The sequence below is a fragment of the Manis javanica genome, chromosome 4 (assembly GCF_040802235.1).
Source record: "Manis javanica isolate MJ-LG chromosome 4, MJ_LKY, whole genome shotgun sequence".
NCBI classification, from domain to species: domain Eukaryota; kingdom Metazoa; phylum Chordata; class Mammalia; order Pholidota; family Manidae; genus Manis; species Manis javanica.
Window position 1 is genome coordinate 97,507,333 of NC_133159.1, and position 27,855 is coordinate 97,535,187.

At 45.7% G+C, this 27,855-nt stretch overlaps 1 long non-coding RNA gene across 5 annotated transcripts in view; it reads right to left on the bottom strand.

The window, feature by feature from the left end:
• Nucleotides 1-2,043: 2,043 nt before the first annotated feature.
• The window catches only part of LOC108395543 (uncharacterized), a 30,323-nt gene continuing 4,511 nt past the window's right edge, over nucleotides 2,044-27,855 (bottom strand). The window contains exons 2-5 of one of the 5 annotated variants that reach the window (XR_005057848.2): nucleotides 13,230-13,520; nucleotides 6,971-7,095; nucleotides 5,719-5,895; nucleotides 2,044-2,619 (exon numbers count right to left, since the gene is read on the bottom strand). This is a non-coding gene — a long non-coding RNA (uncharacterized lncRNA). The other 4 variants (XR_001852690.3, XR_005057851.2, XR_005057847.2 and 1 more) reach the window with 4 other exon arrangements.

The following is a 27,855-nucleotide window of genomic DNA, read 5'->3' on the forward strand; positions in this document are numbered from 1 at the left end:
GGACAATCAACCTCTGGACAGGCATGGATGTCTCTGGGCTGCATTAATGAAATGCCCTGAACCCAGCCTGTATGCTGTTCTGGGGTGGGGGTCAGGGTTCAGAATGGGATTGTAGGGCAGAAGACTTGCACTCCTAAAAATCTGGCCATACTTGGGTTCAAGTCAATGTGACTGAGTCTTTGGAGAGCCCTCAGTAACCTGCCGTGTTTCAAAGAGGTGATTTTAGATTCAAACCACAGGGGACCCCTTGCTCTAGTCTTCAGTTCATGCCCCATAGCCCTCTCCCATGAAGACATTTTTGGAAGGGCAGCAAGGAGCTATCCCTCAAACGTGATCTTCATGAGAACTGACATGTCATCCCAAATATGCCCCATCCTCTTTTCCCCCATCAAACTTGATCAGTCTCAACATGGAGTAGTGGAAAGGGCATAGGGAAAAACAAGATGTGGAAAATTGTCTCCATCCTGTCCCCAGAGAGATGACTATGGGCAAGCTGCTCTTCTCTGCTGGATTAGATCTCCACTTCTGTGCTATGGTTCTGTACTTTCAAAGATTATATGCCTCAATCTTAATTCCTGGCTCACCCCCAGTCAATATTCTACGTTCCGAAAATATCTTCTGTTTTAGAACTTTGATTAGGACACTTTAAACACTAGTGTTGGCTTTAGGGACCAAATTCAAAGTTCTTCCCTAGGCCACAAGGCTCTTTTTCCAAAATTTGCCCTGAAGAATCTTTGGGCTCTTCTTTCTTCCTATGCCTTAGCCCACCCCTTCCTTTCTTCTTGAGTATGAGCTTCCAAAGTCACCAAGATACTCCACCTTTTGGCTTTGCAAAGGAAAATTTTCCCTTCATTCACTCAACACAGGTGCCAAGTGCCGCTGTGTGATCAGCCATGTGATAGGACACCCTTGCTGCCAGAATGCTGAGTAAGAAATACCCCCAAATACCAGCGGCTGTCAGCAGCAAACATTTATTTTTCTTGCTCACAGAGCTGCAGCCTGGCTGGGAGAGCTCCTCTTCAGCGTTCAGGATTGGGTGCAGTCTGCTTCCAGGGTCCTCACTGCTGGTCCCAGGAAGAGGAAACAGCAGCTATGTAGGGAAGTTCTTCTCATGGCAGGAAAAGGTAACCCTGAGGAATCAAGCCAAACCATGCTGGCATGTTTAAACCCTCTGATCAGACGTTCTGTGCTTTACTTACACTGATATGCCATTAGCCAGAGTAGGTGACAAGGCCAAGGTGACAGTCAGTGAGGTGAGGAATAATACTGCATGCACAGGTGAGTCATGGCAAGTGCAGGAAAGAACAAGTCATTGTAAACAAATAATACAATATGGTACAGAACATTTTCTACTTTCACAAAGGCCATAGTCTTGTGGGAGATAAATACTAAACACACATACAAATAAATTAATATACAATAAACGGGGATAAACATTATAAAGAAAAGGAGTAACAAGAGGGATCTACTTGTAGATTGCATTGTCTGAGAAGTCCTTTATGAGATGGTGCCATTTTAGCTGAGGATGAAAAAGAACCAGCTATGCAGACAGAGGGCAAAGACCTCTCCAACTTATGGCAGTGGTTTGTGCAAAAGCCCTGAGGAAGCAAAGATCTTGGTGTGGTTGAAAAACTAAAATAAGATCCAGTGGGGCAAGACTGCAGCAAGGGAGGATAAAACAGTGTGAGGTAGAACTGAAGAGACCTGTGGGGCCAAATCACACAGGGCCCTGCCATGTCACTGCTCTCCCAGTTCTACTAACTATCGATTGCCTTTCCTTTCTGTGAACTCTGCTAAGGAAAACAATAACAATACCTCTTCCTTGAAGCCACCTTACATTGACAGATGTGTCTGAGTCACTTTATAGTTCTCCAAACAAAATTAAAAACAAACAAGACAAAAACCCTTCATGTCACAGGGACTTCTGCTGGGCCAGGACTCAGGCAGTCAGGCAGACTGGTGAAGAAGTTCTAAATCACGATTAGGATGATGCCACACAAGTTTGTCATTTGTCAAGACTCATCAGACTATCTGCTTCAAACAGATACATTTTATTTTTATTGCATATAAATCATACCTCAGTAAAATTTATTTGAAAGGGTTTTTTTAAAAAGCAAATATATAATATATAGGAAACAAAACAAAGCAAAAGTCTGATCCTGGCCAACCTCCATTGTTTTCCCGCAGAGACGGCAGTAAATAAAAAAAGAAAAGGCCTCTGTGCACTCTGAGATGCTGGAGCACTAACAGCTTTCTCTGCTCTGGGCCTCTCAATAGAAGCACAAAGGGGAAGGAGACGCTCCGCTCCTCCACCCTGCCCCGGGGCGCTGGCTGCTTGAAGATCTCGAGGACTCACGCTGGGTGGAAGCGCCTGCTTTAGGGCTGCAGGAGCTGCAGAGGTTGATGGTTCTGTCTGGTAGATGGCACAGAACCTACAGGAGGAGCAGAGATCCTGTTCAGCGGAGGTGACAGCGACATTCAGCATGGAGATGGGGGTGGTGGCAAAAGGGTGCCCTGGTCCCCTGGGACCCAGGAGCTTCCAAGGCAGGGACGTACAGCAGAAATACAGTATCAGCCACAGTGGAACCACAGATGTAGTTTTAACTTTTCTAGCAGCTGCTTTAAAAAACAACAAAAAACAACAACAAAATAAGTAAAATTGCTTTATAATTAATTTATGATTTCATTGTAGTTCATTTAATGCCATAGCTCTAAAACAGTCATTTCAGCCTGAATCAACATGAGAAAGATTTTACTAAGATACTTCATATTTTTGGCACTGCGTGCTTGAAGTCCAGTGTGTATTTTGCACACGAGCACACCTCAGTTTAGATCAGGTGGGGGTCAAGTGCCCACAACACCTTTCAGACAGCGCAGGTCTGTGGGCACAGCAGCGCCCAAATGACCAAAGTAACTGTGAATGTGTGACAGCTCTCCCCACCCCACTCCACTCAAGACAGACACCAACAGCTCCGAGAGTCTCCAGCAAGAGCAGGGCTCCACAGGGCGCTTGGGTCTCCAGGGGGCGGGCAGAGCCAGAGCCTGAGAAATCTGAGCTACCATGCCTCACGGCTAGCGGGGACCCACTGGTTTGAGTGGCTCAGGGAGCTCAGATCCCATATGAACTTTTAAAAGTCAAATTTCAGTGTGCTTTTAACTTTGAGCATCACACCAGAAAATCAGCAGTATCTTTCCAATCCTCTTGACCTTTGTGTTTCTATTTGCCTGTAGTATGCATGCTGCGTTTCGGGACCTCTTTTGCACTCAAACCACCTGTAATTCTTTCTTACTCCATTTGCTTATTCCTCCTGTCCTAACCCAGCTAGTAGAATAGAATATCTTGAAGGCTATTTCTGTAATTTGAACTATAAAAAAACTGGTGTATTGAATCATTTGGCAACTGCAAGTACCCTCCCCTTCTCCTTTTAGCCCCTCTCAGTCCCACCTTACCCAAGACTACAAGTTTCACCTGCCTGAGAATCACTTGCAAAACCCACAAGTAGCATTTCATAGCTTAGAGGGACTCAAAACAGTCACAGCTTAGCACTAACTGTCTATCAAATGAGTTACAGTTACAAAGCTGAGATCAATGCCTGGCAAGGAGGAAATGCTCACAAAGTGTTGGCTGCTAACTATCAGTAGTTCCTCAGCAACTAAGCAATTCAATTCAGCAGGTATTTCTTGGGCACCTGCTCTGCACCAGCACCTGTTCTGGGTGCTTGGGAACAAACGGGAATGAAATAGATTCCTCCCTTCAGAGAACTAACATCCTTGCTGGGAAGACAGACAATGAACAATAAACGTGTGTAGTACATTGTATAGAATGCTGGAAGGTGGTATGTGTTGTGAGTAAAAAGATAAAGTAGAACAGGTTAAGGAGATTGGGAGTGCAGGGTATGGGCAGGTGGACATATTAGTCCATGTAGTCGGTCTGCATTGAGAGTGCATGATGGGAACAAAGGCGTGGCAGAAGTAAGGGTACCTACCTAGTGGAACGGCCAGTAGAAAGGCTTTAGAGCAGGGCTATCAGTGTGTTGGAGGGATAGCAAGGGGGCTGGTGTGCGAGGTGCACAGAGGGTCAGGAATGAGTGATGAGCAATAGGAAAGGAAATCAGAGAATTAACCAAAGGAGAAGGGAGTCCTCCAGGTTGGGGTGAGTGCTTACACTCAGCTTTCTCTCTGAGGAGCGGAGAACCATTACAGGGCTTGGGGCTGAGGGGTGACAGGACCACATTTCCGTTTTGGATAAATCATGGTGGCTGGTGCATTGAGAACAGACTGTGGAGGATTGAAGCAAGGGTAGGAGCAGGGAGACCTGTGAGGAGGCTAACGCAGAAATTCAGGTCAGAGATGGTGGTGGCTTGGACCAGGGCCTGGCAGTGCAGTGGTGAGAGGTATCACCATACACACCTGCTCAGCAACTCACCAGGCCTACGTGTCCTGACTGATTCTAATTGCCTGGCAGGTGAACAGGATCTTTCCCACTTCCCTGGCCTCTGTACCCTGATAGTAATAACTATTAGTCATTTATAGTAATAATTATTAGTCAAAAAACCAAGTTTGCATTACAGCTATAAGAATGTCTTCGAGAAATCTTACTGATTATATTCAAATTACCAGAAAACTTCAAGCAAAACCAAATTTATCCACAATGAAGTGTAAATGAAGCAAGTGGAAACCGGAGAAAAGAGAATCAGGTTTTCAGCAGAATAACAGCATCAGGGAGAGGACAGAAGGGGGAAGGGAGGAGGGGGAGGGGCGGGAGAAGAAGGAAGGAGACCAGAAAACAGAGTTCATGCGTGCACTTCATCAGCCCAGGAGAGGAATGATCCGCCCTCACACGAGAAGCGCCTTGAGTCAGAAAGTTGAGTGAACATGGCAGTCTTGGACCTGGTCTGGGGCTGGGAAGCTGACAACTAAGAAGTCAGGGTGAGCTGAAAGAAGGCTTCTACTCAAGCCTCAGGGAAAGAAATCAGGTTAAATTCAAATCCACAGTTAAGCGTTAATAAAGGTAACACATTATATTTAGCTCACCAGTACTTTTTTAAAGTACTTGTTAAAGTGTAATAGTTTACTTTTTAAGAAACTTTTATTTCTTCATGTTATTGCTAAGCTTCTTTCAAAAGGAGTTTTATTTCAGGGGAGAAGAAAAAAATCATAATTGTTGCAAGTGAGAAGAGCACATGTTGATATGAGATTTCTGGATTTTTAGCTCTGTTCTGTCTTTAATATGTGTGTGACCTCAGGCCAGTCATTCAAATCTTTTAAGCCTCAGTTTTCTCTTCTGTGAAATGAGGGTGCAGGATTAAATGGTCTCCTCCAGCTCTAAAATTGTATGTACTTTCAATTGAGTGAGAAAAATGCTTTTTTTTCCCTCTTGGGTAAAACCCCTGATGGCTGCCTGACATGTGAAAGCCAAGATCAAGATCTTGAGCAGGGCGTTCCTTACCCACAAGTAGCAGATCCTGACTCTGAGCAAGGGAAGGTCTCTGGAAGCTGGATTTGCAAACTGAACTCATAATGTGACAATGAGTGTCCCAATCAGAAGGGCTAAGGGGTCAAACACAGACCTACCTGGCTGCCTCACACAACTCAGGTGGGCCTGGCCTCATCTCCTCCCTGGAAAGGTTTCCATCTCTCATTTAAATATTCAACATTAGAAATTGAAAAATAAATAAATAAATAAATAAATATTCAACACTATATGTGGGAGCCTACCTGTGACATGGTGGGCAGGCTTCTCCATGTCTCAACCTTCCACTGCACATTTTAAATCCCATGATCTCTCAAGTGTCTACTGCCACTGAGCATGTGACATGTGCCAAGCCATGTGCTTCACGCCAGGACCCAGCTGTAGGGGAAGATGGATACAGTCCCTGCCTGGCCATACTCAGTCTAGTGGGAAAAAAACAGACATTAAACAATAGCTATGAATAATTTATTACAAGATTCTGAGCATGCAAAGTGCTATGAAAAGAAATACTGAAACTACAGAAGCATTTAGCAGGAGCCTAATTTAGTCCCTTTGGCTGAAGAAGTAATATTAAGTTGACCCCTCAAGGATGAGTTGGAGTTAGGTGAAGGAAAGAAGAATATTCTGGACTGAGGGAACAGCTGTGAGGAGCAGGGGAAAGGACCCCTTTCTTGGACTTTCCTCCCATCATGCCTCTATGTTTACCTGAGGTTCCAGCAGAGATTTAGAGGGATAAAAGCACTCACTCATTCATTCATTCATGGCTATTTCGTTCGTGTTATATGCTGGGAAATAGCAATGATCAAGCAGACCCCTTCCAAAAAAAACCTGCTATAACGGAACTTCTATGCTAATGGAGAAGACAGACAAATGTGTAAGTAAAATACGATGGTGACAAATATGCTAAAGAAAATATAAGGAATTCAGCTCTGGAGATAGAGGTACAATGTTACATAGTGGGTGGTCAGGGAAGGCCTTAGTGAACAGACATACAAGAGTGGAGGGGGTGAATCTTCTCATGATCTGAGGAAAAGCATTCCTTGCATAGAGAGCAGCATTTGCAAAAGCCTTGAGGTAGGAGAGTGACTAGCAGACTTGAGGGAGAGCAAGAAGGCCAAAACGTCCAGAACAAAGTGAGCAAGTGGGGAGATGAAGCCAGAGAGGTTGTGGGGCCAGGTTTTGTATGGCTTTGGAGGCCATTGTGAGGACTTGGGCTTTTCTCTAAGGAGGATTTTGGCAGGGAGTGACGTGATCTGACACACATTTTAAAAGGATCACTGATGGCTGTTGAGAATAGACTGTAAGGCTGGGCCCAGCAAGGCCATGGGCAAGATTGATGGCTCAGACAAGAGGAGATGGGATAAGGCGCTGAGAAGTGGTAGATTCCGGATATACTTGGAAGACAGAGCCAGTAAGGTTTGATGATGGATTGGATGTGGGGTATGAAGGAAAGAGGTTTTTGTCCTGAGTATCTGGTAAAATGAAGTTGCCACTTACTGACATGGGAAAGACTGTAGGTGGAGCAGGTTTAGAGGGAGAAATCAGGAGTTCGGGGCAAGTGAAGTTCGAGATTCCCACTAGACATCCCGTGGCGATGAGAAGCGGCAGTTCAGGGGAGGCGTCTGGAAAGAGATAAAAGCAATGAAGGATGAAAAGTTAAGAGAGTGAACCCTAAGAGTTTTCATCACAGAAAATACATTTTTCTCTTTTTTTAATTTTCTTTTTATTGTATCCATATGAGATGACAAATGTTAGTTTGAACCTCCTGGCAGTAATCAGTTCACAATATATGTAAATCAAATTATCATGCTATATGCCTTAAGCTTAGACAGTGATGTATGTCAATTATTTCTCCATAAAATTGGAGGGAAAAAAACCACAACAATGTAGGAGCTGTTAGATATTTAGAGCCCAAAGGCTAGAGGAGATGACCTCCGAGTGAGGGTAGATTGAAGGGAGGGATCCCCAGAGCCCTCAAGCACCAAGGAAGGAGCGGCAAAGGAAGACTGCAAAAGCATCCATGACCAGAGTTACCTTGAGTGGGTCAATCTTTGTTCTCTACCAGCTTTTTCCCCAGTCTCCATACCTGCAACCTCCTGTATATCCAATGACTGATGTGTGGACACACACCCACACTAAACCCAATTCCCAGTCTCCAGGAGTTCCATGCCTCTGAGAAGAGCTGGAAAAGTATGGACCAACTTCCCCAGCTGTGCTAAATGAGGGACAAGTCTGGGGGCAGGAATGCTATCTCCCAGGTCAGCACCCTGCACTGGTTTTTAGAATCTTTCCTATTATTGATATCACTCATCACTCTACCACTGCTCTGTCCCTGGGAGAACTATAAAGAGATTTCCTATGTAAGTTCATAGCAACATGAATGTGAAAAATAATGTTTGAATTGAATACCAGAAAAATTATGGTGAGGACTGCCCAGTGTAACAGCCAATGGGGCTTTCCTTGAGAAAGTGAAGAGGATTGGGAATGGCAGTAGAGAAGCCACAGACACATGTGCCCCAAATGTACCCTGGAGGACAGAGAAACCAAATTAATACAATGTATGATTAGCTGAAAGTCAGGCCCATTAAAAATGAGCAGCCAGGGAACCCAGATGCTGACAATGTCCCCTCCTTCTGATGTTTCAATAGAGCCTCCATTTTGTATAACCTCCCTATGTCTCTAAAGCAGGGGATTTGGGAAGCAGAGCACAGCCGAGAGAGGTGTCAATAAGCCAATTTGTGGCTTGTTAGAGTGTTACACTGTTTATAGGTATTTAATGAGACAAGACATTGATGTTAATACAGTGGGAGGGAAGTTGCCTGGACCAATAGTATCCCTTGCTGAAAATTAATTTAAAGCTTCTTTTCTTTGTGCCTAAAATGGTAGAGTTAATTCCTTACCAAAGTGTTCAAATGTCACTGAAAATGAGCTAGGGTAACAGGGAAAAGTCAAGAAGCTGAAAAAAAACCCCAATTTAGCTTTCTTTTGGTAACCTCTTGTAGCTGAGACATTGTGAAATAATACACTTTATGTCAGGGAAGAAAACAATAGGGTTGATTTAATTTGAGGGGTGGGGAGGGCTGCATGGCTGGGAAGGAGAAGTTTCATGCACAGATTTTTGGAAAACTGTGAGAGCTGCTGTCACCATAGCTAAATTCACAGCCATTCTGTGCTGATGGAAACTTAACAGTCTGTGTTGTGGACCCATTAGCTTGAAGAGTCCGGGGTCTTCCAAAGCCAAGCTCTTTTACCAAGATTCTGTGAAATCCCTGTTCAGATCATTTGCAAGATCTTAGCACTACCTGCTGGTCTCCATTTGAAGTTGGGCACAGCATTGTTCATCTTTCCTGTTCACACTGTAGTGGTCACCTGGGGCACGTGACCTGAAATTGTAGTGTTGTCCATTTTCCATTCCTTGCTGTATGTTCCTATGGTCGCTTTATTTTCCCAGGGAAATTACAACTCATTAGGACCTAACTACTAACAAGATTGAAGTAATTATTTGTCTCAGTGCAAATTTTGTCTTTCTATTCTTTATGTGCTCACTTTCTACCCAGGAGAAGATGGAGAGGGAATCAGGCAGCCAATTTACTTTGGGCCAACTGAGTCTTCTTCAATGTGTCCCCCATCATCTCATCCATCTCTTGTCTCCCAGGCAGAAGGCTCTAAACCTGGCTTGAGCATATTAGGGGTGGGGAGAGACACCTCTGCAAGAGCATCAAGGGACAGAGTGTAATTCTGCCATCTGGTTGGGTTATGCAGGCTTGTATGATTAACCCAAATTTGTCACCCCTCTCTATTCATGCCCTGTGCTTTATGACTTTGCATTTATTCCCATAAAAGAGTAGAGTAGATTTCCTCAATCCTTTACTTCATCTTTGGCCATGTGACAATATGACAGTTTTGAGCCTAAGTTTTAAGAGGCATTGCATATTTCTGCTCACCTTCAGATGTCTCTGCCATCTCATTGGTCCCAGAGGAGGATGAGAGATACATGGCGCAGAGCTGTATCCTGACTGTTCAGCCAAGTCTTGGCTCTTCTCTGAGTAGAGGATCACTGTACCATCACCAAGGCCTCTCTTTGCCTCTGCCATCTGGACCAGTGGTTGGAAGCCCTGGTGGGACGTTCCCCCCACCCTCTCTCTCTCTCTCACACACACACACACACACACACACACACACGCACACAACCCTATCTGCTAGGGACCCATTCTGAACAATGTTTTTTGAACCCCCATGAGACCTCTTATCTCATTCATGATAGGGACAGACTTCAAGATTAATACTTCTAGGACCCAAGGGCCACAAGTATGCGAGATGCCTTGTTCAGGGGCAGTCAGCTGCCCAGAGAGCCTGTCTTTCCATACTGTCCAACCCACTGAGAGAGCAGAGGGCTCAGGCCTGCATCCCCTTGGGCCCTCTAGGGCTGATATGTCCCTCTCCAAGCCTTCACAATGTGAGCACAGGCCCCAGCAGTTTGAAAGTGAGCTGTTTCAGGATAAACACCTGGATTATTCATTTTTCTGCTCATGAAAAGCCAGAGATTCTTACATTTCTGCTAAGCATGGTTGGCATATAGCACAGAACCTCATTTTTCCTGCTGTTTATATAAATGGACTCACCCTGCCCAGACTCCCTGCTGCAAGTGTGTGATTAAAGGATTATAAAGGTGATGGAAATAGTAATCACGTCTGTTTTCAGACAGAGCCTTCCCTCAAGGGGCCAAATAGCTGTGTTCTCATTCAACTTGCAAGGAAAGGGAACCTAGGGGGCACTTTCACAGATGGGCCAAAGACCTCCAGAAAGGGTCAGATAGCAAGTCACCCCCAGGTTACCCACTTCATCAGCTTCCAGCTCTGATTGGGGGGTGGGGTGGGAGGCTGTCAAAACAGAATTCAAAGATTGCACACATCACATCCACATCACTAGATCACCCAGACTGGGCCTGGATGTGGGGCATAGCATTGTGAGTGAGCAGCTTAGGGGTAAATCTAGCTGTAGGCTATGGGAGGTGGGCAGCCCAGCAGGCACAAAATTATTTGAAAAAGATCTCAGAGCTAAACAGTCTTCCTAACAGGTGGTCAGCGTTAGGGAGGTTGAGCAAACAAAGTCATTGAACAAAGCCCAGAAGAGGGGACCTAGAAACAGGTTATGTCCTGGGGATGTCCTGGGATCTTGGCCTCAAGCTGGACTCCCAGAGACGAAGGACCCATGGAGAAAGGCAGGGCAGGGCCTGGGCTCAGAGGAGTCGGGGTGGGCAGGTTATCAAGAGCATGAAGGCTGGTGCTAGAACTGGGCAGAAGTCTGCCACAGCTGAGTCGAAGGACGAGCAGCCAGACAGATGGGTACCAAGTCACCCAAAGCACTTGTTAGACTAATCCTGCGGAAATACAGTTCTGGTTCCAGCACCCAGAGAGAGTTAGTGTGCCCTCTGATGGTAGTGAAGGAGGAGAGGCAGCACCTCAAAGTTTATTTAAGTTCAGGCTTCTGGGGGCCTTGGGGACTCTGGATTGCTCCCTACCAGAATTTTCCTTCCCATATGGAATCAGAGAATAGAATTAGTCAGGTTTCAGGAAAGAAGACTGGGTCCCAGCCCAAGCTGTACCACTGCCCTGCTGTGGGGCCTGAGCTGCGTAGCCTACCAGCCCAGCCTCATGAAGTAGCATATGAAATGACCTTGGAAAAATTTAACAGAAAGATGTCAGTATTATTATTTATCTGATATGTGTGACATCTCCTCTCAAAATCAAATTTCCCAAGGCTGATTTGCCAGCTTGAGGACTCTCCAGTCCTTCTGCTCCTTTTCCCGAATCCATTGTTCCGGCACACTTGTCCATCATCCACCAGCAGAGGCCTCAACGATTTTAGAGACAGAGCCATAGCATGTGAGACTGATGGGGTCATCGGATTAACTGTTTTACTTAAAAGATTTGAGCACTAACGCACACATGGGAGATGTTACCTGCTCCGGGTCACATGGCTGGTTCATGGCTGAGCCAGAAAGCAGCCTGACACACAGCGGGAACTCAGTGTGCATTAGCCTTTATTGTTATTCCAACTAGACCATGCTTTCACAAAGCAATCCATTTTGCTACTTAGCAATAACTTTGATAAAAGGTTTGGGATGGGAAACTGTGAGGGTTGAAGAAGAGGGTAGTTATAATTCAGGTTACAGAGGACAATGTTAGATAATCTAATGTTAACTTAAATGCCTCCTGTTTCAGGAAACCAAATCTAAATCAGGGGCTCTTCCCATGTTCTCACTGGGTCTCCTTATATATTTCCCTTATCCCATATGCTGAATCAAAAGTGCTTTTTACTTGTCTCTCTCTCTCCTAGGCTGTAGGTTCCCTGAGGGCAGGTTCTGTGACTTCTCAAAGTTGAATCAACAGTATTTAATGTTTAGTATGTGAAACTGTGGATTTTATTACAGTTCAGGAATCTAGCTGATGTTTCTTTTATGTCCCTGATTTCTTTGGGCCCATGGGCCCAGAGAGTCTTGGACTGAGAACAAAAACCTTGGTTCCCTCCCAGTTGCTTTATATGACTTTAGTCAAGTCACTTACCCTCTTTAAACTCCAATTTTGTCATCTCTAAAAAAAATGGGCTACCTATATAGAAGGCAATTTGTCAATAACTATCAAATTTACAAATGGATAGCCTTTGACCAACAATTCCTCTTCCAGAATTTATCTTCAAATACGCTTGCATGCTTCCTTCAGATATAATTGCCCACAGGTCCTTTATTACAGTATTATTTGTCAAAGTTAAGGGTTGGAAAGAATTAAATTGGACGTGTTAAAATAGAACAATTTATATGATACTATGTATCCACAATAAGAATGATGTAAATGTACACATATTGATATTGAGTAACCTCCAAAATAAATTATTATGAAAAAAATTCAAGGCACATAAGAGTGTGTAAAGCAAGCTTTAAAGTGTATAAAGGAGGGGTAGACTACAGGTATTTGCTTGTATATATAAAGTATCTCTGGAAGCTTTCTCAGGGAACAGGTGACCTCTGGTTGCACTGAGGAAGCAATGTGGGTGGTTACATATGAGGAAGACAGGCTTTCCACTGCAGAGATTTTGGAACCTCTTAGATTTAGAATTACATGAAAATAAATAATATCCAGTCAACCCTTGGTTTGAACAACACAGGTTTGAACTGTGTGGGTCCACTTATGTACACGTTTGTTTTTAGTACATATATTGTAAAACATTTAGAATATTTGCCACAATTCAAAAAAAATTTCTCTAGCTTACTTAATGGAAGAATTACAGTATAGAATATAAAACATACAAAATACATGTTCATTGACTTTTATGTTATCAGTAAGGCTTCAGGTCAGCAGTAAGCTATTAGTAATTAAGTTTGGGGGGTCTCAAAAGTTACATGTGCATTTTCGACTGTATGGGGCCAGGGGAATTGACAGTCCTAACACCTGTATTGTTCAAGGGTTAGTTGTATTTTAAAGGAACACCAAAGGAAAGAAAAAGGAATTAAGGTCCCAATCCCCTCAGTCATCTGTTGTGAGAAACACACGTGATGACATCTGTGACAGTAGATGTCTGCTGCAGGACATGGTACCATGGGGCACTTTTGCTGCTCCCAGTCCTGTGTTCACCCCGTGCCTCTGAATTTGAAATGGACAGCTGTTTCCCAGCCCAAATCCCATCCTGGAGGCCCATAGCAGATTCACAGCACAACCTTCCAGAAACACTTATTCAAAAGATTTCCACTCTCCCTTACCAGAACTCTGGTGAGGTGTAGAAGGGGCAAGACTCTCCCAGGAGGGTCTGGGTGCCAAGTCCAGGAGACCCACATGCCAGGCTCTGTGTTCAGCTGGCCTGCAGCCCTCTCCCCTTGTCTCATAGTGAACAAGCCCACGTGGGCTTTACAGCTTCCACACATATGCGGGCTGTGGTGACTGGAGGACAGGGCAGACCCAGGAAATATTGCTTCTGTTGCTGGAAGGGTTTCCTTTATCCTCTTGCTGGTTTCCAAGTTTTTATTGCTTTAGAGTTTGGAAGGAGATTACACCTGAGGGAAGATAACAATGAGCTTCCAAACCAAAGTTAGCTGTATTTTGAGTAACTGACTTGAAATGAAAACAACCATTGACTCTAAATCCCTTCCCCTGAGACACTTGGAACCACACAAGTAGCCATTGATGTGTTAATCATTGTCATCAATGTGCAGACTTGTTCTTTAAATTTAAATTTTCCTGGGAAGGGCAATATCATTGGAAGACTTGGCTTAAAAGTCCAATCACTCATTGATTCAATGATTATTAAGTGTTTATTCATGTCAGACCCTCTACCAAGTACCTGGACATATAGGCAAATAAAATAATAATTAGCCTTAGTAATAAATATCACAGCAATAATGGTAATGAAGCTAGCTAACACTTTCTGAGTGCCTATTATGTGGCAGGCACTCTTCGAAGCTCTTGGTATACACTTGCATTAAGTTCTTATAAAAAATCTGAGGTAGGTAATGTTGTTATCTCCATGTGTCAGATGAGGAAACTGAGGCACAAAGATATTAAATAACTTGTCCAAGATCCCACAGCAGGTAAGAGAGCTGGCATATAAACTTCTTACCTAACATATTTTCCAAGGAAGAGACAGTAGCCAGGAGTTAAGGGCCTATGTTGTCTCCGTGTAGTGTATGTCGTCTCCGTGTAGGGGAGACGATCCAGGATAACCAGGATGATACCAGACAATCCTTAGGCTACTTCCTGCCCTGAGGATGTTGGGAAAAGCTCATGGCTGAATAAGGTTTAAGGAGGCAGGAGAGAGACTAATGAAGAGAGCAGTAACTTGCATGGACACCAGCCAGGGTGACTGGTGAGCCCAGTAAACACAAGAGGCCAGCCTAGGGAAAGGGCCTGGGCTGAGTCAAGATCCTCCCGGATGCAAAGAAAGCAAGTTTTATCTAAAACCAGCATGAGACCAGGAGTCCAGGCATCCCAGAGACCAAAGGAAACAAGAGAAATAAATCTGTCTTTAGCAGCAGTGTGGAAGTTGAACAAGCTAGCAAGGATGGACAAGTGACCCACAGGATCAGGGTGAATGAGGAGTTGGCCAACTTGGCAGTGAGACAGGAATGACCTGCAAAATCCTGAACCACACTCCAAAGTTGAGCTCAGCCAAGTTGAATGGAATTGGCAACATGAGGCTTTGGGCCTGGCTGAGTGTCTCGAGTCTCTTCCTAAGTGGCTCTGAGTTGGACTGACTTGCCAGTCAGAGACTCAGCCCCACGCATTGAATTCAGGCTGGTCTCAGGGCATTTGTCCAGCTGTGCTCCTTCCTCGTGCAGATTCTGCATGTGCTACTGAAAGGGGAGATGGTCCTTTCCTGACGTGCTCCCCAGGACATGGAATTGAGCCCTGAATAATAATTTCATTCACTTTCCAAGTACCCTGCCAGCTCTCCCTGGATGAAATAGAAGCTGTGTGCTTGCAAGAAAAGCCAGCCTCCCTCCCCCTGGGCCAGATTTTCTAGGAACTGGGATGCTGGAAGGATGGAAGTAGGAAGATGCCAGGGGCTGAGGCTAGTCACCTGTCAAAAAGTCACAGTCAGAACCGGGCCTGCAGGACTTATTTGGGGTCTGGGAGTGGAGCAAGTAGGATGAGATTTAGTCTGTTCTAGAAGGGAATAAAGTCTGGTTTTTTACCTCCCTGATTAGCATTTTTATTGCGTCCCTCCTATTTGCTCTGCCTGCTCATAATTAAATACTGTCCATGGTGTCTCGTCTATCTTGGTAATGTTCTCCTGGACACCGATGAATTGAATTTTCTTTATGGACTCGTTCCACTGATAAGAAATAAGACTCAAGTTCTGTGCCTCAAGCTCTGGCAGGGTGGGTCAGCCCCAGAAGGATGTCTAGCATTGAGGTCAGGAGCCTCCTCATACGGGTCAGGGTCTCTGGTCTGAGATCTTGGAAGGAAAATGAAAAAAGCACCAGGCCATCTTGCTCTGAGAGTAACCTCCTTCTGAGAGGTTGACCCCTGGTATACGGCAGCTGCCTCTGTTCTGCTTGAGAAGGCCTGAGGCTCAGAAGCTAGCAATGACTCTAGAAGGTTCCAAGAGATGGATAAGGGAGAGGGATGAGGCTTCTGAGAAGGGGGAGTCTAGACTTTTGGCCAGGACTCCAAACAGAACTCTGCAGATTTAATCCCCATACTCCTCTTTGCCTAACTCATTATCACCCTCTTCATGTGACCCATACTCATAGCCATGGCTGTGGCCCCTAGGCCCCCTCCTCTGGCTTCATCATATCCCAGGCCAAAAACATTCACAGTTAATGATAGAATCCAGACCTGAGTACCACCTTTCAAAGAAGCCCACCTACCATCACCGAGTGACCTAGATGTCATCTTACCTTGGCTACAAGTATCCTCCAGAGGACACGTCAGCAAGCCAAAAGCCCACCTTTCCCCTGACCCCTCCCCTCAAAGAGCCCGCCAAAGCCCTGGCCATAAAAAGCCTCTTGACCTGCTAGCGACCCTCCCCTTTGTTCTGCTGGCCAGGACAGAGGGGTCCCTCTCAGGTTCAGCAATAAACCTGCTTGGACTGTTGAGTTCACCTCCCGTCTCTTCTTTCAGCCATTCTCTTGCCAACCCTTTTGTTTCCCTCCTCTCTGTCCCCATCCTGGTGTCCTCAGTAGCATCCATTCTATTTCCAAGGAGCTGTCTTTCATTCTCTACCTTTTCCTCTCCTCTGCTGTTTAACCAAAGCCTGGCTTTCTCCTTTCATGTCCTACTTGGTCCACAATAAAGTCAATGAATTTGCTTTTGAGCTTCTCAAGTGCAGGTTTCTCAATCTAGACCATGGATACAGTGGTTCTCAAAATGTGGTCCCCAGACTGGCAGCATCAATTTGCATTTCAGATCTTGTTAGAAATTAGAAGAAACTCTAAATTAGAGTTTTAGAAACTCTGGAGGTGAGGCCCAGCAATCAGTGTTTTAACAAGACCTGATGCACACCCAAGCTGCTCTAGCCCATTTGCACAACTTTCTCTGAGCAGCATCTTCTCTGAAGCCCACACCGCCTTGTACTGGCCTTGTTCTACCAACCGTGGACTCCATGTTGCCCCCCACCATCCAGAAGTATACTGACTGCCTGCCTCTGGCTGCTACCCAAGAAGCTGTGTTCACCTCCACTCACTGTGCCTTCTCTCTGGAAAATACTGTCTTTTCTCACTTCAGCTGTAACCTCTATGCTGATGATTCCCACGCACACACTTCTATCAAATGAGCAGCTCTCTCTCCGAAATGCTAGAAATATACTTCCTTTTTACCTGTGCAGCCTTGGACCTTGACCATATCAGATGCCTTGCTCAAGTATCCCAAGCAGAGCTCCCCTAAACTCATGCCACAGTTTCCTTATTTCAGTCGGTTTCCCACCCTGACTCTGTGCACAGAGGCCTCTCTGTCTTCTCCATTTCCTCCGACACTCGCTCCTCCCTCCCACACAGCCACTCCCACAACCAGTCATGACCAGGGCCCCCAGAGTCTGCAGCTGCCTCTTCATGGCTGGGTCTGTCTTCATTGCTAACTCAGCAGCCCTTGTCCAGGCCTCCTGATGTCCCACTGCCACCCTCCCCTCTCACTGCTGCCACAGTCGTCTTGCTCAAACAGAGATTTTACCACAATGGTCCCATGGCCTGTGGAATAGAACCCCACCTGGCCTTTCCTGCTTGGGTTCCTGCTGCTCTCTGCTCAGCCTGCACTCCTGCTGCTACATGTGCTGCTCGTTTTTACACCCCTATGCATTTGCTCACGCTCTTGTCTTTGCACAGAATGACCTCCTGCCCTGAGAACTCCTTAAAAATACAACTTAACACACCTGCCTTGGGTGCACTTTTCCCAGACACCCCTTTGCTCTTCACCAGCTCTGGTGGCCCAGAGTGCATTGCTCTAGCCCTCCTTCTAGGACACATCCTTTGTATGCTCAGCTGGCAGCCCTCCCAGGTTGTGAACTCCTTGAAAGTCTCTGCTGTGCCTCAGTCATCACTGTCTTCGCAGTCCAGAGCCTGAGTCCTGGCACAGAGGTGAAGCTATGTAAATATTCCTTGTGCTTTCTCCATCCAGCTACTACTTAAAAGACTGAGACCTGCAAATATACAATTACCCATAATCTACTCTAACCTTCTTTGCCCCAAGCAAACTAGTGGTGGTCAGGAAGAGGGTTTGTCATTCCACACACTCGTTGGGCAGCTCTTAGACCTTGGCTTCCACCTTTGCCATTATTCTTATATGTCAAAATTTCTCCTGCATTGGAATGGAGAAAATGAGCATGATTTGCCCTCAGGTCCCACCGAGGGATGGTCCATTCTACTTTCAGCTCAGTCTGATGACATTCCCTCCAGCAAGGAAAGGAGAAAAGGAGACTTTCCCAGTCCTGATCCTGGCTGGCCATCCTCCTGAAACCCCGGACTGGTAGTGTGCTGTCAGGGGGACAGTTCCTGTGGCCTTGGATCCTGAGCTGCCCCAGAGGGACTCCTGTATCCAGAAACAAGCAGCAGGGCCTAGAACACACTTGGCTTTCAGTAAGTGTTTGTTGTATTAGTAATGCAATATGAGGAACGGAAGATGCTCTCAGAGTGCCCTCCCCCACCCACCAGTATTGCCAGTCCTGCCTTTATAGCCTGCCTAAATCCAGAATCTCTATGAGGAAAAGAAAAAGGCAGCAAAGAAGAAGATGGAGAGAAACTCGGAAGGAACATTCTTCATGATTCACTCCTCTGTTTGCCTCTGAGGAAGACCTCAGAATCAGGAATAACACTCAGGTCTCCCAGGCCACCAAGCCCTCCTCTTCCCTGCCCTCAGCTCTGGGCTCCTGCCCTTCCAGGCTATGGACAGAAACAGGTAGACAGGCTAGTGTGGAGACAATTTAAGTGAATTCAATTACCATAGCAACCAAAACCACCAGAATGGAGATTAGGCTTCAGACAGCAGGCATGTAAAAGAGGCAGCAATCTAAGGGCCATCGCTGTGAAACCAGGGACCAGGACGGAGGATAGTACCCCAGCTCGTCTATTCAGGATCCCCCCATCCCTGCCTGCATTCAGCTGCACTTTCTGGGACTCCTCAAAGAGCAGACATCCATTCCTGCCAGTTGCTGGAGAGGCCTGGAAGGGGTGGGGGGATAAAGCAGTGCAGAGGTGCTGGCCTTCTGCTGGCCTCCTGTTTTCGACAGTGGATGGACAGGGTACTGGCCTGCTTCTGCACCTCTCTGCAGAGTAACATTTAAGAGTAGGAGCTCTGGAGTCAGACTGTTTGGTTTCAAATCCAGCTATGCTAACGATCTTCAGCAAATTGCTGAACTTCTCTGTGCCTTGATTTTTTTCCTTGCTGTAAGGACCGAAAAACCAGAATGCATACAAAGCCTTAGCATGTCACTGTGTTCGTACTGTTACTAATGCCATCATGGGGATGATGATGATTCCAGGCCCTCCTGGCCCTCATCTGTTTCCCTGCTTTGAGCAACACCCTTGCAGGTTGAGGTGCCTGGCCTGAGGCACGAAGAGAAGATTCCTAGGAGGCTGACAAGCTGGATGATTGCGGTCAGTCCCCTCCTACTCTAGAAGCCAGTCAGAGGAGCAGAGGGCTTGCTCAGGCCACTGGCTAATGGCCAAAGGCCTTGCTCTCTGGGGTCTTCATCTGGGCCCACCAGCTGTGGTCAGCCTGGAAATCTCAGTAAAGACAGAATCCCAGATGGTCTTCATTCACCTACTCACTTTGCCCCAAAGGTATTAAACAGGTCTGTGATATTCAACCCAAAAGAGCTGTTGCCTCCCCTGAAGTTGGAACCCTCATCTGTAAAATGGGGTTGAAAATAAAGGTAATTTCAGAGAAATAATAGATTTGTTCACATCGAACTGAGGGTGAATGTAGGCACTGCCTTTATGACCCTCACCCCGTGGCGGGGAGGGGTGGGACTTTATTTCCCGTACAGCATGCGTGCTTCTGGAGGGCACAGGCAATCCTCCTCAGTGAAAGGCTTGGGAGCAGGGCTTGGGAAAGCGTGTCTGGCCCACCTTCTGGGATGTGCTCATTCTTTCCACAAGCAATTTTTGAGGACTGGCCATGGAAAGCTAAGATGAATAAGACTCAGGAGTTTAACTTGGTGGTAAAGAAAGACCTCAGAGAAACCCATCATGGGGTGCTATTTGATGGCAGGAGACATGGTGAGAATGCTTGGGGCAGTGGGGCTGCATTGGAGAGAACTGGCATCCAGATCAGGCTGGCAGGAGGACTATATATGCCCAGTGAAGGCAGAGAGAACAGCAGGTGCAAAGAGGGAGTGTGAAAGGGCCTGGTGTGTCTGGGGGAGGTGAGAAGTTTAGGGATACTAAAGCGCATGCATGAGTGTGTGTGTTCACCCACATGTGTGCATGCATGTGTGTGCATGTGTATGTGTGTGCATGCATGCATGCAGGGTAAGGGATGATAAGTGGGTAGAGGGAAGAATGGCAGGGGATGAGACCTAAGAGTTAATCTCTCCTCTTACCTCTCAAGAGATCAGTGGTTCTATATGCCTCTAGCTACTGTGACCTGCCTTGCAGGGATTTGCACAGCCTTATTTTGAAATTCATTCCCCTCCAGCCAAAGGTGTTGTTGAGCTTCTTTTAAGGAAACTCCAGTCTGTTTCTGAACATCTGAATTGCCTGTAGCTCTTGAATGTCCCCAGCTGACAACTGCCTCCAGCCCAGCATACACAGCTCTGTCTGCAAAGGGTTCTGAGGAAAACCTCTGACCACCCCTGCCTCCCAGAAGGGCTGTACCTACACCCCCAGCCACTTCTGCCTTGCATTCTCCTGCCCTGGACTGGCAGGGCCATCTGGCCAGGCAGCACAGCCTCACCTGAGACTCTCTTGTGCTGCTCCACATCCAGCACAGAGTCAAATTTTACCTCCAACCTATTTCTTTCATGCCCCCTCTCCTCTATCCATTACTACTGCTCTAGCTGAAGCCCTCATCCTCTCTCTCCTGAAATACCGCAATAGCCTGCTAATTGGTCCCCCTGCTTCCCATCTGCTTCTCCTCAAATCCATTCCCCACATGGCTGGGCTAGAGTGGACTTTGCTAACACAGGACTGACTGCATCATGTGTCTACCCAAGGTCTTCTGGTGGCTCCCTATGGTCAGCACATAGGGTCTGGCTCCGCTGGGCTTCCAGCCTCCTCCCTGCTGTGCCCTGCCTCTGTCCCCACACTCCAGACACACACCGAGCTCATTCAGATGCTGGTGTCTTTGCAAGCTGTTGTTTGCTTAATCCCCTCAATCATTGTCATTTGGCTGATTCCTTGTCCTCTTTCCAGACTCAGCTCAGATGTCATCTGCAAAGCTCCTTCCCTGAGCCCTCAGGCTGGACCAAGGGCCTCCTCCCTGTGCTCCCCTAGCCCTGCATGTCTGAGCATACCCCTCTCACACACAGTAGCCTTATCACTATGCAGCTATGTGATGCTTGCCTCCAACTGTTCATCTGAGAAATGGAAAGGAAACTAGATCTACCTCATGAGATGGTCCCGAATTTAAAAATCTGCTTCTCTTCACCCCTCAGGCTCACTGAGCCCAGATGAGGTTTAGTAAGCCTAAATAAACATCAGTACCGAGTACACATTGCTCTAAAAGTGGGTTCCAAAAAGGCAGGGCTTGTATCTATCTTGTCTACTACCATATACCCAACAGCAAATAGTGAATGTTCAACACGAATGTGTTAAATGAGTGAATGACTTGATAAGTGTTTGTTGAACCAATATTGGTGGATTAAGACTTATCAGTTCAATTAAAATGTTTATTGAATGCCAGGCTGTGGGCTAGGGCATCCCTTTCAATATTTAGGTGGGCTGGGGATGCAGATAAAACAAAGTATACTCTGGTCAAAATTATATCTCGAATTGAGACTTTAACTCAAAAGAGCATTTAAGTTGGATGAAATTGGAAGTAAAAAGAAACTTAGGGATAAACAGTCTATAACCCCCTCCCCGACCTCTCATCACTATGCCGCCACTGCAGACAGCCCTATAATTCACTAAGAAGGCGATTGTGTGTTTCCTCTTTTGTCCACTTCCCTTATCGTAGCAAATAGCAAGCCTGCTAACACTGAACGTTTTTTGCAAAATTGACTCAGATATTAGTTAAGATGTGGCAAGCTTAGCACTCTGGGGATTCCAGTCCATCTGGGTAGAAAGAGTGTCCCATGGAGTCATCAGAGAGGGTAGTCACTCTCTCATCAGCAAAAGACAAGTTATTTACTAACTTCATTAAGCATGTAGTTGGGTTTTTTTCCACACTGAGCCTGGCTGTCTCCTTTCTTTATGACTCTGGGCATGATTTAACACATACACTTAAAAAATGGAAGAACAACTTCTTAAATTTGCAGTAAATGTATTGTTCAATAGATTTGATTTACTACTTATGAACCATAGTAGAGCCATCCTGGTGATGTATCATGATGTTGTCTCAGGAGTCCACTGCCTCTATCTGCTCTGATTCCCATAAAAATAATCCAATGAAGGAAGGACCCATGGTGCATCTTGGCACCAGCCTGGATTGTAACTGCCACACCCTAGTCTGTATATCAGGCCCCCGTTCCAGATACAGGACCATGCAGTCAGGGAGGGTATGTCCCATGGATTTAGTGGCATTTGTTCTGAGTGGTTGGTTGGGGTCAAGGAGTAGAGGTCTCTGGGCATCATAGCTCGTGAAAGATTTACAGGGCTCCATCCACTTGCCTCCCCAGTACTTCTGCAGAGAAATCAAATTAATGGAAAACATGTGTGTGTGTGTGTGTGTGTGTGTGTGTGTGTGTGTGTGTGTGTGTGTGTGTGTGTGTGTGTGTGTGTGTGCGTGCGTGTGTGTGTGTGTGTGTGTTGAGGGGAAGGAGGGAGCAAGACTCATAATTTAGAGAGATTCAAAAGCATCAGTCTCTTGAGAAAAACTTCCATAAGAGAGTCTCTGCTTTTGATTTTTAAAGCAAACCAAAAGTATTTCCTTCCTGTTCCTATGGAAGACTTGGAAGTATAGGAAGTTCTACAGCTGGTTGGGGTGGGGGCCAAAGAAGGTGGTGGGAGGCTGTCGCAGGCTGAGGGGCAGGTAGGTAAAGTCTCCAGGGAGAAGTATTTCTAAGCTTAGGCTGACATGTAGGCATAGCTAAGCAGAGGTAGGGAAGAAGGACAGAGTTCCTGCAAGAGGAACAGCCTGAACAAACCCTCAGAGAAAGAAAATCTGAGACTTCAGAGAACTGCAATATTCCAGTATGGTAGGAACACAGGTTCAAGGGCCCAGGAGTAGAAAGTGGGGAAGCAGAAGTAAGGATCTGATAACCACATCAGACATGTAAGTTATGTCTACTTAATTGGGAGGGCAATGGAGATTTACAGAAGGATAAATAACCACTGAATGATTATAGAATGAAATAACCATTTCAACCAAGGGGCAACATGGTTGGATTTATGTCTTGTAAAAACAGTTCTGTCTTCTGTGTGGAAAATGGCCTGAAGTACTGGTTTGGCTTCCATTTCTAGAAAATGCCCCACTTATCCTTAGCCTTGGCCAGGAAGCACAGCCCTGGGTCCTCTGCCAGTATCTTGGTGTCTGATGCTGGGCACTTACACAGGTGCTGAGGTGATATTGAGACACTGGCCCTGCTCTCAGGAGACGCAGACCAATGAGAAAGGCAGGGTTCATTCCGCTTGAGGAAGTCATGTTAAAGCATCTTACCAGTGAGCACAGGGGTGTAGCTGAGGAGTTAACTGGGGAAGGCAGGTGCAAAGACCCAAGGTCTGAGAAGGGAGATGTCTATTATGCCTGAGGCAACCTGACTTCTACCTAGACTGCCCTCTGAGCTCTCATGAGTTTCAACCCCAGCTTTTCTGTGGGGATCTGGGGAGCGGTATGTTGCAAATGCCAGGTCTATCTAAGACAATGCTGTCCAATGGAACTTTCTTTTGATGACAGAAATATTCTCTGCCTGTACTGTCCAATGTGATAGCCATTAGCCACATGTGACTATTGAGTACTTGAAACATGAACAGGGCAATAAAAAAAAGATTTTAAATTTTTAATTAATTTTAATTATAATAGCCCTACATGGTTAGTGGTTAGATGTGAGCTCCTTGCAGACAGTTCTATCAAATGACAAACATGTGAGAGAGTCTTGAAAGTGATTCTTATTTCTTGTGCCAGGAGGCAGTGTGATGTTGAGTTAGACTTTAAACACTGGCATAATCAGACTTAGGCTTTAAATCCTATCTCTGCTACTGTATTGGTCAGTTTAGGCTTACTGCTTGAAAATACCAAATTTCAGAGGTTCAACATAATAAAAGTTTATTTTTTTCACTTATTTTGCAGTTCAATGAAGGTTGGGGGGGGGGGGTCTCTACTCCACACAGTCATCCGGAGATCCAGGCTCTTTTCTGCTTGTGGCTCTGCCCTGTAGGTCCTTGCGAGAGCATGTAGAATTGCCCTGGATGTTTTTTATGGAACTGGCTTATATTACTTTGGCCAGAACTTAGTCACATGGCCAAACCTAAGAGCAGGGGATCCTGGGAAATATAATCTGGCTCTGCCCATGAAAAAGAGGAACTGAGTTTGATTAGCAGCTAGTTGGTGTCTGCCACAGGTACCTACTAGCTGTGTGAGCTTAAGCCTTAGTTTTCTTACCTGTAAGATGGGAGTAAAAAAGGAATTGGTGGAGGCTAAATGAAATAATGCATGGGGAAAATGCTGAGTCCAGTTAGGATTCTTGACTATGAGCCTTGCCTCTCAGTTTGGGTTTCATTTCAGTTATTGGGCAGCAACTCTGCTGACACCAAAAAGCTTGCACATGGAAGCACCACTGCTGGCATTTTATGATACCACTTTTTCCCCAAGGAGCAGGACAGACTATGGATAGAATTCATAAGCCCTTGAGCTCACCAAATCATGGACTACCCCTGGGGCACAGATTCAGTACTGGCCAAATGTTCTTAGCATCACGAGGGGAGATAGGAAGGACTTCTCCCCTAGAGAGATGGATTCTATTAGCCATAAAGAGGGTACAATTACTGAAATATTTACAGATGAAATTATAGGACATCTGGGATTTGCTTCAAAATTATTGGGGGTGGTGACAGGGGCATAGATAAAACATAAGTGGCCTTGAGTTGGTAATTATCAAAATAAAGTGATGGATTCATGGAGGGTATATTACACAATTCTCTGTTCTTTTGCATATGTTTGAAATTTTCCATAATATAGAATTTTTAGGGATGACGAGGATCTTTCCTTAATGAGGTTTTGCAGAGATGTCCAGAAGTCTCTTATGACCTTGTAGTATGGGGACAGTAGCTGGACTGTCATTGTTTACTTGTTGACTCATGAAAGCAATTAATAATTTTGCAGCTGGGTCTCCCAAAAACTCAGGCGGGCAGAAACACTCAACCCCAGCCTCAGGCTATGAAGAAAAAATGCACTTGGGAATGAGTCTCATAGATGTGCTGAGGTGGAAGGGGCCTCGGCCCTCATGAGCTGTGTCTGTGTACTAAGCAGAGGTTGGTATTAAAAACTGGTGCACAAATCCCCTTATAACAATACTTTTGCAAAGGCTGGAGACCTTGCTCCAGAATTCAGAAACTGTATACCTTGTTGCTTATAGTTGCATTAGTGGGGCAAGTTTTATGACTGGACAGTGACTCTGTTCAGTTGGGATGAGCCTCCTGTCCACTCCCCTAAAACTTAGCCCATCACTCTGATGGATGCCTGAAATCCCACCAACTCTATTTCATTGCCTTGGCTTAATGCTGTGTCCTGCTAAAATGTGAATACTCTTATCTCTGGACAGGATAGTCACTTATACTTTAGTTTAAATTATTTTTAAAGCTTTTGCTAAAGAACAGAGAATGGGGAGAAACAGGCACTTAAAGCTCAAGGCAACAGAAATGGGGTGCAACAGAATGGAGAGAAGCCAATAGAAAAAATACCTGGTAACAAGCTTCTCTGATTTCACACATTTCCCAAGGTCTCAGTATGAACAATAACTGCATAGAAAGAACTTGAGTGACTTGTTTAAACTTCTTCACCAAGTACTATAGAGAGCTGTGCTCAAGATCAAAAGAGCTAGTTTCAAATACATGTAAATTCACTTATGACATCACGGTAACAGGCAAGATTCTTATATATGATTGCATATGAGATTTGTCATAAGCATGGTGTTCAATCCTCATGAGCCTATGAGCTGATACCACCCTTATAACTCATTTTACAGGTTAGGAGCTAAGGATCAGAGAAGTAAAGCAGCTTGCCCAAGGTCACACAGCTTGTAAATTAGAGTGAAGGTTTGAAGCTAGGTCCATCCTGAGCCCATGTTCTCACCACTAAGCCTTTACTGTCCTAGGTTTCCTGATGTAGTTTTCATACAATTTTATACTTGAAGTCCAGCAAGCTTTGGTCTTAGCTTCTTCTTGAGCCAAGCCAGGCTTTTGGCTAATGGGTTTTTTTCCAAGGCCCTGCACAGTTTGTTACGGCAAGCATAGTCACAGCTACAGACAACCAGGTACATTTCCAACTAACAGCACCCCGACTGTTACCATGGGGGTAATATTCTGGGGATGTGGTTGATATTCTGCCAGAAAAGAAAGAAAAGAGTTGCCTGAAAAACCAATCTGGTTCAAGAGCAGAACACTGGCCAGGTCTCTGCAGGCAGCATTGACTGAGATGCACTTTGTAGATATGAAAAGGCTGTATGAGGGGGGCTTTGAGGCTCTTTTCATCTAGCATCATCCAAAAGTCAAATACCCTCATCCTTTCTCTCTGTCCTCATGTCAGTGCTTAAGATCAATCAGATAGGACCTGAAGGGCCTGACCAATTGACAAATTTATCACATATTCTCAGTTGCACACAATCAAGGGAACCATGTGAATGAAAGCTAAATTCCTAATGCAAGTTAATCAAGCCTATGCAAAGTGCCAAGCACTGAACTAGCACATTCAGAGTAGGCTAAGGCATGATCCTTGCCTTACACAGATTAAAGCCAGAGAGGGAGACCATGATGCAAACAACTGAAGTGATAAGGTAGTAAGAACTCTATTTGAGGTATAGGGAAGGACTGTGGAAGCCCAAGTGGGGAATGGCTAGTTACTCCTGACGTGTGGGGGTAGACTTCACCAGTACATCTTAAGTGACCTTTGGGCTGGAAACTGAAGGTTTTGGGCTGAACGGAAGTTTGCTAGGAAGACAGAAGGAGATGGGAAGTGGTGGAGGGCATATCTGTAAGGTAGTGGACAGCATGTACAAAGGCACAAAGAGGTGAAAGGATATGATTTGATCAGGTAACAGAGAAGAGGTCTCTGTACTGGAAAGACAGGTGTGTGTGATGAAGGAGGTAAGGCCAGAAGGGAAGTATGGGAGGAGATGACATGATTAGAAGAGGGTTTTTTTTTAAAGGAAGCAATCTATTTTCAGAAGGTTGAAAGAGACTGATAGGATGAAGCAGAAAGGTACCTGTATACAAAGATGGAGTCCAGTAGATGGTTAGGGATCAGGAAGGGATTGTCAACACCTGGATGAACTTGAAAATAGGGGCTCCCATCAACTTTCCAGGGAGAAGAGCAGATGGAGGAGCAGAGAAGACCAAGGACAGAGCTTGGGAAACATTTGTGCACAGCAAAGGGAGCCACCAGAGGAGAACCAGTCACTATACCTATGAGCTCAACCTCTACCCACTTTCCTCCAAACTGTCTCTAGGAAGAAACTAAACAAATGATAAGTGGATTTCTCTTCCTTCCAGTGCCTGTGCCCCCTTCTCAGACTTGCTTTCCTTCCTTTTATTTCACGTAGCCTCTGCTTCTGAGGGAGGAAATACTTAATGAGCAGAACCCCCCTGCCCTCCCCCAGCAGGACTATGCCTCTCACGGATCTGCCTGGGTTGAGCAGGTATGATGCTGACGAAGGTCCCCTGGAAGGTTTGACTCCCGGAAGCTCCCCTGGAGCCCACCGATTTTGGTGACTTCTCATTTTCTGTAAGTGGTCTAATCATTTTGACTAATGAGCTGACCACCCAGGCAACTATTGGCCTTGCAAATGGGGTCAGGTCTATAATGAGGGAGTGTTCCCTCACTCTCTCAGGAAGGGACCAGAAGCATCTGACGGTTGTGAGAGTTCAGAATTCAGGCCACCAATGTTGGACAGGACATGCTGGCCTAGCCAAGCTGGACAACCTGGACTGATGCTCAGCATTTACAACATTACCACCTACCTCCCCTCGGAGCCCTAGAGAAAGCCAAGGCACCACCAGCTTGGGAAGTCTCCAGGAAGACCATCCTGAAGAAAACTCAGAGGGTGCAACGTAGCCTGGATACACTGAGCCCCTACCCCATGGCCAA